The sequence below is a fragment of the Pseudoliparis swirei genome, chromosome 5 (genome assembly GCF_029220125.1).
Source record: "Pseudoliparis swirei isolate HS2019 ecotype Mariana Trench chromosome 5, NWPU_hadal_v1, whole genome shotgun sequence".
NCBI lineage: Eukaryota > Metazoa > Chordata > Actinopteri > Perciformes > Liparidae > Pseudoliparis > Pseudoliparis swirei.
In genome coordinates this window covers 20,366,885-20,381,644 of record NC_079392.1, presented here as the reverse complement: position 1 = coordinate 20,381,644, position 14,760 = coordinate 20,366,885, and the positions used below count along the sequence as shown (strand labels likewise).

The 14,760-nt window shown below is 42.1% G+C and overlaps 1 protein-coding gene across 1 annotated transcript in view; it reads left to right on the top strand.

Moving 5' to 3' along the window:
• pex5la (peroxisomal biogenesis factor 5-like a) overlaps positions 1-14,760 on the top strand; it is a 90,778-nt gene that overhangs the window by 12,724 nt on the left and 63,294 nt on the right. The gene's annotated exons all lie outside the window — the stretch shown is intronic.

Sequence of the window (14,760 nt, the reverse complement as noted above, 5' to 3'; positions counted from 1 at the left end):
TGTAGCAAGTACAAGAACACATACACACACACACACACACACACACACACTTGATACATTAAACTTTTAATGAAGCTCTGCGGCACTTTGACATATGCTTCTCTCTCTGTGAGGAGAGGGCATTTTCATTTATCAGATAGTTACTGGTTCTAACCTCTGGACTGCCTGCGAAAAGTAATGAGTGAAGGCTTAGCAAAGTTTTACCCCACACCTAAAAGCTCAAGGTGAACATGAGCGAGGTCCGTAACTCCCATGTGGTCCAGTAGTGACAAATAATAGGACAGTGGTTGGACTGGGAATCTCCCAGATGGGAATGTATGGAAAAGATTCAGGCAATGCATTTTTTTTGATCATACTGTAGTTTAAAAAAAAGTTTTTTAATTTGCATTAATCTATACACTGTACCACATATCTGGCACATATCCTGTTGTTTGTCATCATTATCGGAGCACTAAAACTTCACTAGCATCACAAATGTTGCTATGCGCTCTGGTCATTTGAGGTGAGGGTTTGCGGGTATCCCGCCGAGGATATCTGTGGTGTAGGTTTGCGTCAGATTTAACCATTGATAGAACACTCGCAACACTTGACAGATGTATTCTATGCTGGAGACGTATCGTTAATATATTATATTCCCCATATTAATGGCCATGTTAACAATATTTCACTCACAATTAACACATGACGGTGTGTTCACACAGAGCACATTTTTGCCGCACTTAACTTGCGCAAGTTCGACCGTGGGATCATATGTGACCCAAAATGCTTCACTCGTTCTATACATGCCGGAGAGGAGGTGGAGCCTAAACCAACAGCGTTTCATCAGCCATGGCCGAAATAAAAACTATTGCTGCACATGTACAGATGTAGATGTTTTGGAAGTTCCAGATATGTTTGAAAACCATACGCAGAGCTATCTGGGCTCATAACATCATTCGGGGACGCTCTGTGAATTTTAGACCTTTTTACCGTATCGAGCAAGCCAGACACCGGCTGGTTTACTACAGCGATGTGCACCCAAAATACTACTGACTGAAATAAATGGATAAAATGATTGTCGACATAACTACATAATAATGAACAAAGTCAGGACGACAGTGACGACCGGAGACCAATATAAACACTGATGTGCAAACATCCATTCCCATCGTTGCATTGACGTTTTGTGAACACACCATTACCTTTTTATTCTAACAAAACAAATTTAATGCTGAAATGAGATGGGTCTTTGCGCAATTCTTTGGTGTATGTGTGTGTGAAACAAATCTGAAGTTGAATTTCAGAAAAACGAATGTGGGCATAAGTGACATGGAGCAATACGATGAGATAAGAGTTGCATGTTTTAACTCTAAATCTGTCCTTCTGTACACATGACATCTATTGCACCTGTCCATCCTGGAGAGGGATCCTCCTCTGTTGCTCTCCTGAAGGTTTCTTCCCTTTTTTCCCCCTGAAGGGTTATTTGGGAGTTTTTCCTGATCCGATGTGAGGTTTTGGGACAGGGATGTCTATGTGTACAGATTGTAAAGCACTCTGAGACAAATTTGTAATTTGTGAAATTGGGCTATACAAATGAACTGAATAGAATTGAATGTTCGTGGTTCTTAAAGCAGCCAGTGTAAGGTTTTTTTCAGGCTTGGCAACTGCTTAGTTTTCAACTCAAGAGAGAGAAAGAAATCTATACAGTCCGATGTGAAGGTCGTAGAGAGCACTTGGGCTCAACTAGGTTCAGTCAGGAAGTGAAACATGGCTCTACTGAGGATATTCAAAATGTCTTTTCTAGCCATTAAAGTATTTAAGTAATAAACTGATCACATTGAGGGCTAGAGCAAAGAGTTCAAAGCTTCATTCACAAAGTTGATGTCCAAATTCTAAATGCACTATTTGAATGCTGCACAGTCAGTATTAATTCAGTTTAAACTAGTGCTGTGAAAAATAACGCGTTAACTCAGTTAATTCAATTACAGGTTTAACTAGTTTTTTTTTTTTTTACGCATTTAACGCATGCGCAGAATGAGCTTCCAATCCGTCTGTTGTTGGTCGTCGGGACGAAAAAAAAGTCACTTGCAAAATGAGCTTCCAATACACCACTTCAATCTGAACTCTGTCCGCTCTCATGCAGACGGTCTGTTCATCGGTAATGATCCTTCCGCAGGTTCACCTCCGGAAACCTTGTTACGACTTTTACTTCCTGTAGATCAGGGTCTCAACACGTCGATCACGACCTGCCAGTCGATCGCGCGTAGTGTTGGTAGATCGCATGACATTAAAGAGATTGGCACGCCCCTGACATGTTCTCTATAGCACGTCTTTGTTCTTTTATTAAACTAAACATCTGTTGTTGATCGTATCTCCACAGCAGCATGTCATTTCTGTCTCTTCGCGTTGCGTTAACACTTATCGATCTCCGTCTCGCGCCACAGAGCTCCGTGCGCGCATCGACCGAGCAAAAAAAGTCACTTGTCAATCTGTCCCGTGTCCGGGCCGGTGAGGTTTCAGCTTTGCAGCGGTGTCCCGCCGTCCCTTTCATCACGGCCCAGTTCATGAAGAAAACCCACACAGTCAGTTTGCCTCAGCAGCTGCTAGAGGAAGACTAGAGGCCTTTAGATTGTATCATGGTGGAGTTAATGGTTGACAAACAAGAGAAGCATGTTCTGTTTAACCCTCCTGTTACCTTTACATTTACTAACATATTTTACCCTCGGGGTCAATTTGACCCCAGCAATTAAAACCTCCAGAAAATTATTAGAATTAATATTGCTTCCCAAGTTTAAGTGTGAGGTACTTTATGTTTGTTTGTTGACTACCTAAATAGCCCTTTAAATAAATAAAAAAGTTGATATTTCTTATATGTTTGACACAGTGAAAAACAGCCTGGGGTCAAATTGACCCCAAAGAACACCGACATTAAACATTGAATGGGGTCAAATTGACCCGAAAGGTAACAGGAGGGTTAAACATTCTGTTTAGGATGAAGATGTATTAATGTTCCATATGGAAGAAAACTGCTAAATAACTGCTGAGTTGCAGCACCATTGTATAGAAGAATGTATAAATGTATATATCCGACTTTTGTCATAAATCTCTATGTTCTCACAAAATTTGGGGTGGCTTTAGCTCAGTGGGGTAAGAGGGCCGTCCTGCAACCGCAGGGTTGTGGGTTCGATCCCCGCTCCCCCCATTAGTTGCAAGTCGAAGTGTCCTTGAGCAAGGCACTGAACCCCCAGTTGCTTCCCGGGCGCTTCACCGCAGCCCACTGCTCCTTAATAACTAAGGATGGGTTAAATGCAGAGAACTAATTTCCCCTTGGGGATTAATAAAAGTGTATATTCTATTCTATTCTAAAATATACCGAGAATATCGGTAATATGTGATTAATCATGATTAATCCACAAAAACCTGTGATTAACTCGATTAAAATTTTTAATCGTTTCACAGCCCTAGTTTAAACCCAATATTTCATAACAATGTGTCTAGGCTATAGTGTTTCCTCTATATTGCTTCTGCAGCGCTGCATCACGATCATTAATAGCCTCTGCTCTTGAGTTTCAGAGGAGCAGAGGAGAGACAGGTGAGGTGAAGATAACATTGTTGGCACCGGTTATATGCAAGGGATAGCATTATACTATTTGTAGGATTAGATTGCGGTGGTGGTAGGATTATTTCCTGCTGGGATAACAACTTCATTTAACTCTGCTCAGGTAGACATCACTCCACTTTATCTTGACATAGAAAATAGTTGTTTTCTGCTATACCAATGCTCGGAGTGTTGACAGACTTTCTTAGCCGAATTTCAAAACCTCAATCGATTGTAGTGTTTATGCTGAATTAATAAAAAGCGAAATCAATCTGTTTCCTTTCATATCGTTGCTCAAGGTTGGAAATGTCTCTTCATGAATTGAGATGGCATGGACCAATCTAGAGCGTAACCTTTCGATTTCAACATTTCTCCATACTTACTCCTCTCCCTCACCCTACACACCTCAAGAATGCTATCACGTCAATTAAAGCCTATCCTCCAGCTTTCAGGGTAGTTGGACAGGCTGCCAAAGAAAAGGTCAGTCACAGCTGTAACAATGGTGCAAGGAGAAATAAAGACACAGAAGATAGAATAGTGTTGTTGCTGGGAATGAAGAGCTGACACGGCTCAAGAGCAGATCAGATTAGTGCGGTTTTACAACATTTATTATCAATCAATAAAAAATGTTATTATTAGAAGGAATAATGATACTTGAATTTTTTTTCTTTTCTTGTACCTTTAAAGGATTGTAACACAGATTGGACAAATGCTTTTCAAACAGTTTATAGTAAAGTTCAATATGGACAGATTGGATAAATTCACGCAGTTTGGGTAAAGGTTTTTGGCAAGAACAATTCAGTCTGGATCAAAGTGGTGTCATGACAAAAATGACTGAAACAGGAAGCACAATTAATTGACTTAATGTACAGAGTTAGGTGGAATGTATTCACTCAATGCGCCCCTGGCATTCATGCATGATGTCTCTTCACCTTGAGTGCACAGATCCTTTAACTTGTTTTTGAAGATGCAGCTCAATCCTGCAGATTCATTTCCTCTAATTCATCCTTTCAACAACATAATCCATATAAATATATTGCTTATCATATCCATGACAGACGGCAGTGAATATATACTGTAAATTCAAATAAGCAACTTAGAGTTATTCAGAGAGACGTGCACAATATAACTAAAACTGCCAGCTTGTTCCAGCTCCATCAATCCTATTAGAGCATTATTATACAGCATCATCTTTTCTGTTAATGTAAATCAGTTGGTTGTGCACAACAGAGGATGTGTTCATGCTTTGAAGAGTGAGATAATGCGTGGTATTTTTACTACGCTGTTGGCAGCCTCTTTTATGGACAACAGCTTTAACTCCAATAACCGACTGTAAGAGAAAAATCATACATTGGAAGTATCGGAGACGAGATGGTTGCCTCTTCACAGCATGCTCATTATTGCAGTTTGTTCCTCTCTGCATTCATTTGCAGCACAAAGTTTTCAAAAGGCAGCGAGACAGAGCGGAGATGTAAACTCTCCATTTAGGCAGAGGGTAAGAGATGGTGATAAACTAAGCTGTATGACGTGATTGCGTGTGCCTTACAGACCCTTGTGTCATCAAAATCGCTGCCCACATCTAATCTTGTGTGAAGAGCACCCTCCACACTGCCGACACACACACACACACACACAGAGATTACCATCAAACCATTCTAGATGACCAGGAGAGAATGTGTTCTTTGATGACGAACTACTCAGATTTGATTTGAGCTGGAAGTCAGACATGTATATGAGGAAAGCTACAACGGTAAGATCCTTCCCTCATCAGAAATAACCACTCAAGTGCACTCCAGTTAGAAAATAATCATACTACATTTATTTTTGGCATTGAGGAAAGAAGCACTTTACACTGATTGGTAGGTCACACGATGTTTCCAGTCAAAAGTGTTGTGGTTAAGGGTTCAAAGCCAAATCAATCAGGTATCATGACACGTGGTTGAAAAAGTAAACAACAACTCAATAACAACTAAAAGAGAATAGCAAATAGCTTGTTTTGGTCTTCAGTTATGAAATAAGGGACCTAAATTGGCCCCAGACCTCAAACCCATTGTGGAATCTGCTATTGCCTGTTCAATGATTTGTCTTGGCTCTAAACTTGTGGATGTTGTTCTTGGGAATCCTTACCCTGTAAACATCCTTCTCGGTCATTCATGCAATCCCCTAATAATTACAGATAACCAATGAACACATTTGTCTGCTTAAAGGACATCGTTGGTTGTCTTGTTCCACCTCTGTTTTAGTGAATGAAGAGGAAGGACTTAGAATAGCATATTGATGTTATCAAACCTTTCTACAAAGCTATGAAGCAGCTCAGCATGTCAACGTGATTCTTTTGTGAAGAACTCAATGAATTCATTCTGTCTGGCATGGAAGGGCGTCGGTAGAAGTTTGCCAAAGGGTGAGATTATTATAGATTATCCTAATTAGACATGATGCTAATGGGATCCTTTTGAGCTAATTCATTGTTTGACAATGAATGAAACGTGGGCTATCTTGGCTATCTGGACTAACGGCTGCTTAGTTTTACAAAGAGTAAGCGTCAAAGAGAACATTTTGAGAGTCTAAATCTGATTTAAAAGCTTTCAGGACAACAGCAAATGAAACGGAGTGAGCCAGTGTGCAGAAGATTAGAAATAGCTGGCAATAAAGCTGCCATCAGTATCTTACCTTGCACACTTACTCTGCATGAATGGCCATGGTCTCCTAAAAATCAGATTTTGTGATGTTCGGCTTAGTGATCGCAGTCATATCGGGACATCAGTCTTCTTCTGATAAAGGGCCCCGGGGGGGAAATCCAGCCTGATCAGATTTTTGCCAAAGAATAAAAGTCAGGCACTGATTTTTGATGCCTCCTTTTCTTGCAATAAATGGCGTTCGCCACATTGACCCTTGATCACAGTTAGATTTACTGTCACAAATTTCAAAAGAGATTACTGCAGATTTAAAGTAAAGACTCTTGAAACATTTAATCAGAAAAACGAGATGCCAAGACTGAACGGTGACACATCACCTCTATGTTTGGGCTTCGTGACAGACAGAGATTCATGGCTGTGTGATGCAAGCGTGGCAGCCCTGCATGTCAGAGATGCCATGTTGAGTTAGACGGCCTCCTTTGAGATCAATGACGCCGTAAGAGGACATTCATCTGCATCATGGATACCTTGTGATTGTGGTGAACGGTTAATGAGCTGCCTGTGGCCGCCTCCTCTCTCTTTCTGTCTTTGTCACAGTTTCTCTTTATCACATACACACACACCCCTGCCCATTGTAAACTTCCTCACAATAGATAACCATATATAACAGCTGGCAGTTACAATTTAAGGCACGCTCCTCTCTATGGGTCATACTTCAGTTTGATAAATGTGTACTATTACAATGTGATGATCACTTTAGAGCCATTAGACGGTTGACTGCGCCCTTTCTCAAAATGAAATGACTGCATGCCATGTACGTAGGTACAGTGTCATTGTAGGAAAGTCCCCACATTCATTCAGTTCATTCCAGACAAACAAGTTGTAACAGACGAGCACAACTTGCTTTGGACTGGCTGCACATGTCCAGTAAATGCTTTTAAAACATCAGCAACCAAAAATGACTAACTAAGTGCACAAGGGCTGCTTAGTGGTCCCTCTGGATGTGCCTTTACATCATAGGTTTGCATAACGTTTGGAGCATTGGCTTCTCCTTCAAACTTAACAATTATAAACTTAATAATTGTAACTCCTAAACGTTTCCAAAATGATGGATGGCAGTGTTGTTCCTCTCTGAATTAATGAGATATTTTACTGTTAACGTCTCTCATAAAAGCTCATATCCAGCATATTCAGCTGAGTTCATGAGAGGAAGTGAATATGTTAGTGTTTGAGTAAAAGTCCCGGCTCACTACCAGTCCACAAAACTAATGTTGTTGGTGACATTTTTTTATCTATACATATCAAGTATGTGTATTGTGCTGTTTGACGCTGTGTTTGTGTTTGAAGACAATTTGTGTTGCAGAGAAGATGCAAGGATTTCAAGAAAGCGGATTAGCTGATGCTGGCAGCCTGACGTTTGGTTCTGCCTAAATGTTTGGTTAATCACTTGGATCTTTCTGTGCACAAGAAGTCCAAAAAGGTCCCTGGCTCAGTTTTAGAGATAAGAATCAGCCCAATGGGCGCTGACCCAGATGGTGTTCTTAAAACGAAATGCCGGAACAAACTGTCCCTTCGCTTCAGAGTATAATTACTTACAAAGCAAAGGAATGCCATAGTTTTTGCCACAATCTTGAAGCTGTCACATTTTGTAGTTACTGAAATTAGGAAATAAATCTTATAAAAAAGAATCTTACCATATCAATGAAAGCACAGCATAATGGAATTAATCGGCCGATGAATGATCGCTTTACTGTCATATCCTCAAGTAGTCAGATCTCTTTGTGATATGTAAATGGATGCATCTGAAGAGCTGTAATTTCCTCTCCCAACATGGGTGAGCTTCCTCAAACAATAAGTCGTTACTGGCATCCTATCTTGTTTATGCAGTAAGACCATGATCCATTTCAGTGAAGGACCCGTGAGTGAGAGGCAGCTGGGTGACAGCAGGCAGGTGGGGTTGTGACACCGTACTAATCAGGATGCGGTGTGCAAGTTCCACAGGGGACCTGCACTTGACCTGGGGTTGCTTGTTAATGCATAAACGGTGAAAGCCTGAGTCCTTACTTTTAATCATTTGTACTTGATCTGAATCAAATTGGACCATCTCTGTGGGTCGTAAACACATTACATATTACTTGACAACTTTTTGCAGCTCTAATGGAGCACATTGATAGTTGGCTGTTGGTGTTATAGGTCTGTAAATTAATCAATGAGCCACACTATACTATCAAGCCAGAAATAACTTGCTCGGTATTCACAATGAGGATATTGATTGGATTTTGATCAGAGCTGACTTGCATGTCAGAAAACATATAAAAGGAGGACGGGCTCACAAATTGGTCCCGATCAGCAGGCTGGGAGTTTGATGTAATCCTGATGTTTGCACATAAATGACCCCTCCTTCTCCTCCCGACATGTTTCTATTCCCGCAGCTGCTGTTTTCAAAGGTTTTAATTGGGCAAAGTCACTCAAGGTAACAAGGGCCTCAAGGGCCTGAGTCTGGGCAACCTGGTGTTGGTGTGTGTGTGCGTGTGTGTTGGTGTGTGCGTGTGTGTTGGTGTGTGTTGGTGTGCGTGTTGGTGCGTTTGTGTGCGTTTGTGTGTGTGTTGGTGTGTTAGTTAAAGGTACTGGGTGGATTTTTCATAACATTTGGTTTGCATAATCATATCTATTATTTTAAAACTTCAGGTTTTCCAACACTTTGGTTTATGAACAAATACCTGCAAAAATAACATTCTGTCAGCCTCAGTTGCACCTTGTGTGTGGTGCTAATTGGCATATGTAAGTCAGTAGTTAGCAGGTCCGTCTTTCAATCAGAGGATTGGAGGTTCAATCCCCGCCCTAGTCGATGTGTCTTTGAGCAAGACAGTTAACCCTGACTTGCTCCCTGTAGCTGTTTCTACTGTGTATGAATGTAACATGATTGTAAGTCGCTTTGGATAAAAGCGTCAGCTAAATGAAACGTAATGTTAGGATGATAACTCAGCTCGCTAAACTACAATGGTTTGATCATTCTGAGCATGTTAGTAATGCTGATGTTAGCATTTAGCTCAAAGCATCACTGCCGAGTGGACCCTCAGAGCTGTTGGCATAACTGTACTCTGACTCTTGGACTAAATGTCCATCAGACTATGACTCTCTGTTACGGGGTGAGCAAGGCAGGAACCCAAAAGCAGCACAAGGAGTCTTTCCAAATAAAAAGGTTTCTTTTAATTGTTCACTGAGCAGAACCACAGTCTGGCAACAGGAGAGAAACAGGAACAGGGACAAGAACCAGACAGGAACAAAAACGACCAGACACCGAACAAGCAGAAGGACACAGGCTAAATACACTGGGGAAACGAGACACAGGTGGAGACACAGGTGGAAACAATCAGGGCGTGGCTGGGGACAATCAGGAACGAAATAGACAAGCACAGGGAACGAAGCACAGGGAAACAGGAAACAAGACAGGGACTTCAAAACAAAACAGGAAACACTCTAAATCATAACAGTACCCCCCCCTCAAGGGACGGATTCCAGACGTCCCACCAGGGCGGGTGGAGGGGAGCCGGAGGAGGGGCCAAGTGCATGGCGGACAGAGTCTGGGGGGCGGGCCGGGGGACGACCACCCGGACGAGGGACGCGCTCCGGAAGACGGGCCGGAGGACAGGAACGGGAAGCTAGGGGAACCGGGGCTGGACGGGACGAGTCACGGGGAACCGGGGCTGGACGGGACGGTTCACGGGGAACCGGGGCTGGGACATCGGGGACTAGAACTGACGACGGAACGCCGGGGACTGGCGCCGGAACACCGGGGACTGGAACATCGGAGACTGGAACCGGTGACGGAACACCGGGGACTGGAGCTGGAACACTGGGGACTGGAACATCGGAGACTGGAACCGGCAACGGAACACCGGGGGCTGGAACTGGTGACGGAACACCCAGGACTGGAACTGGTGACGAAACACCGGGGACTGGAGCCGGTGACGAAACACCGGGGACTGGAACTGGTGACGGAACACCGGGGACTGGAGACGGAACACTGGAGACTGGAAGCGGAACACTGGAGACTGGAACATCGGAGACTGGAACTGGTGACGGAACACCGGGGACTGGAGCCGGATGCTTCCACGAAATGGTCCGATTGATCATGTCAGATAAACTCTGCTGTATCTCCTCCCAGGTCCTGGGTGCTGGCGTCGGTGGAACCGGAACTGCCGGGTGCTTCCACGAAATGGTCCGATTGATGTTGTAAAAACTCTCCTGCGCTGGGTCCATCTTCTTGGTCTGGTCGTTCTGTCGTGTAGGGCGAGGTTTGGACCCAAACGCAGCAGGCATAGTTTCAAAATAACAAGGTTTCTTTAATTGTTCACTGAGCAGAACCACAGTCTGGCAACAGGAGAGAAACAACAGGAACAGGGACAAGAACCAGACAGGAACAAAAACGACCAGACACCGAACAAGCAGAAGGACACAGGCTAAATACACTGGGGAAACGAGACACAGGTGGAGACACAGGTGGAAACAATCAGGGCGTGGCTGGGGACAATCAGGAACGAAATAGACAAGCACAGGGAACGAAGCACAGGGAAACAGGAAACAAGACAGGGACTTCAAAACAAAACAGGAAACACTCTAAATCATAACACTCTCTCTCTCTCTCTATATATATATATATATATAGCTCTGGGTCTATTTCAGTCTAACAGAAACCTGATTCAGGTAAATGAATGGGCCTGGATTGAATTGCAGGTCTTAAAATGATAAAAGCATTAGTACGTCACCTTGGCTATCGCTTTTGATTTGCACAATATGGTCAATTTCTTTCTTCCTGTCCACCTCTCAGTCATGTAATAGAAAGGCAGCTGGACCAGCATCTCAATGTAGGTGGCTGATTAAATCAAAATACATCTTGATGGGCTGAAATAGTAATGCATGAAGACGACAGAAAGCCACGTTTTGCAATCAAAGCACTCAGGGGCAGACAGATGCCTATTAGCCATTTGTACGACAGAGCCTTACGAAGCACACCGATATAAACACATCTACAGAGAGAAAGACAGTGCAGTCGCCCGGATCTCGGCCACTTGGAGGCTCGAAGTGAGAGACAGGTCTGCAGCGAAAATGTAATGCCATTTTCCAGGCAGACACTAGTAATCAAGTTACTGTACTCTCCTGCTCAATGCACAGAGGGGATCCTCCTCCTTTTATTGCCATCCCTCATCATTAGCAGCTGCAGGCCAAGCTGCAAGTAGCGACACAGCCATATTGTAAGTAATGACTTGGCTGGCTCTGCAAGAGGGGCTGAGTGTCCTCTTTCTCCACAGTTTTGTCTTAATGGGCAGGTCATGGTGAAAGAGGGAATTGGCCACTGGGCTCTGGAGAGGGCTTTTGTTCTGTCTGGATATAAGGAGTAATCAAAGGGGAGGGAGCTAAGGTAGAAGCAGAAGCAGAGTTCTGTGTGAGTGTTACAACCCAGCTATCATCACCTTAAACTTTCAATTATACTCTCTCGCCATCATGTCCGCAACAACTACTATTACAAACCCTATTATCTCTCAAAGTCACTCTCAGATCTGTATGTGTGATACCTGGAAGAAAAAAGAATCTGGAATTAATTCAATCTTTTGTATTTTGTGTTGGTTTGTTTTGGGCAATTTTCAATAGGGTTGAGTCGGTGTTAAAAATATCAAACTGGTTTTATAATAGGACAAACACCAAATTCTACCACTAGGTTTTTCATGTGATACAGCATCTTAAAGAGATAGTTTGGATTATTTGAAGTGGGGTTGTATTTTGCGGTGTAACTCCTGTCTGCTTCTCCAAACGTGGGGCTAAGTAGTACTTTAAAATCTCACTTCAAATAATAACTATCCCTTCAACTGAACCTGGGCCAAAGATGTCGCTGCCTCTACTTCAGAATGATTTTTACTTAAAGCCACCATGTCTGCTAGAAATTCTGTTCATATACTGCTGATTTGCAACTGCAAATATGTATTATTAGTAGGGCTGTCAGCGTTAACGCGTTAATCTATGCGATTAATTTGGCCGCGTTAACGCACTAAAATATTTTAACGCAACTTTGTTTACTTCCGGTGTGCGTTGAAGTTTTTTCACTCCTCTGAGTGTCAAACCGCGGCAGTACGGTTTAACACTGTTTCCGCTTTTAAAACAATTATTTCTCTGCGAAAATAAGGAGCAGAAATCAATTTAAACTCGTGGATGAATCAGTCGGGTTTCCTCCTGCTCCTCCTTCCTCCCGTCTGCTCCTCGGATCCACAGAGGAACAGAGGGGCGACGTGTCGGGTGACGCGGTGCGGAAATAACTCGTCACACGAAACCTTCACCATGATTTGTCAATCCGTTTGTCTGTCAACATTTTGCGAAAAAAAACAACCAATGAACACTCAGTAAATCACAAAGGTCCGACCCACCACACAGGTGAGGCTCAGCCTGTCAGTCAGAGAACCAGAGAACACGGCGCGAGGACAACTGAGCCTCATTATAGAGAGCTGAGATTGTTCTGGAATGTTTGATGTATAACACATGGGGATGTGTCACATGCAAACGCCTTTAAAAGGTGAATTTACATTTTTTTCTGTAAAATGGAGAAAATGAGCCCAGACTCCAGAGGGTTAACGTGACATATTTGAATGTCAGTCAGTTACCAAGGCCACTGGTTCTGCTGCTGTTTAGTCTTAAAGATGACAGGACCAATGTGTCTCAATATACTTCTTTTTTTTTACTAATCTGGATGTTTCGCTGAAGAAACAATTTATCATCCACAATATTAAATACCTCGCTGGCACTTTATAGTTAGGAGCCTCTTTGAAAACACAGCTCTGTCTGAAGTTTTGTCTTTAAAAAGAAGGAAAACAAACTTTTAATCGCGATTAATGATTTTCAAAATGTGCGATTAATTAGTTAATTTTTTTAAATCGATTGACAGCCCTAATTATTAGTTAATGTTAAATATTCACCAAATCATAAAATGTCTATTCTAAATGTATTTGCAAAGTGTTGACACGCCTGTTTTCTTTTTCATTTGTATTAAAATGCACACATAGCATTGCAATATCTGACTTTAGTAACTACAGCATGATTAATGTTTTATGGTTATGTTCAGGCACTCAAAGCGTTTGGTTAAGCTTTGTGAAAGATTTTGTATAAAGATAAAGTTGCAAACAACTCTAAAATAAATTGCAACATTTAAATAATTAAAATAACATTGTCTGCTTGCAAAACTGTCAGATAAAATATAAATAAACGTGTGTAAAAGTATGGAATGTTTGCTGAAGTTTGCGTCCTCTGTTGTAGTTCAATGATCTTTCAGTGTCGCTCTGTTCTCCCCTCACTCTTCTACCTCATAGATTAATGAAAGTGGGAGATGTGCAGCCGCACTTCAGCAGCAGAGACGACACAGCACTCTTACAAGACTTTAATGTCAGCTTCTTTTATTTCTGTCCAGCTGATGGCTCTGCTGCTGATGGAGGAATTACAACTCCAAGTTCAGCATTGACAGAAACCCTGCAGGTATTACTGCAGCTCTCAGCACTGATGAGAGAAATGTAGGAGTCAGGCTCAGCTAACGGGAGTTGGAGTCGAGCACTTATTGTTTTTTAAACACAAGGTCAAGTAGAGGGATTAGTTAATGTTTACTCATTAAAAATAATTTCTTTTGATTACAGCAGCATGGGATGGGTCTAATGTCAGGATGAATTCATTCATGTATTAGTTTATCTTGTCCTCTCAGGTCATATCTGTCCATCCGGCTCCTAGATATCAAATCAGATAGGGGAGTTTCCTTTGTTTAGTTTCTTACTCACGACAGATGTAATCTGAGATCTACACTCTACGTGATTTAAATCAATCTGGTTTCAAGAACCTTCTTTCCTCTGAAACGGCACTGCTTTCACTGATGGAAGCCGTGAGGTTAAAAATATGAAGAAGGGATGTCCAGTTAATAGTTCCCATATTTCCAAAACCTCCTATCTAACCTGTCCAAACTAAGCATCTCTGGTACAGCAATATTCTGGTTGCAGTCCTACTACTCTGAATATACACCTCTTCACTTGACCCAATTATCTGCTCACAAAAAGCCTTGGAAGAAAATAGTCAAATATAAAACACCATATGATAAAATACATAAAAACTAGATTTCTATTCTTTCAAAACATAACCTTCCGGCATTTTCAATGCGAAGGTAATAAATACACGGCGATCAAAACATAACCTTCCGGCATTTTCAATGCGAAGGTAATAAACATTTTATGATTTGGTGAATACTTAACATTAACTAATCATTTTTGTATACTTTTTTTTGTGTGTTGCTCAAGGTGGGTGGGGCCAGGCCCCGTGGCCCTCTATTGGCCAGCCACCACTGCTTTGAAGCCGTATTTACTTTTTACTGCTCTGGTTCATCTAGAGTCAAACTTTTGGTTCCACGGCTGGCTGTTAACCATTTGGTTTAGTCTTTATACTGATGTCTCCATTGTTGCCGAAACAAGCAGTGTTTATCAGACAACAAGTCTTTTACCTTCATCAACGTTTCTTTTACACTGT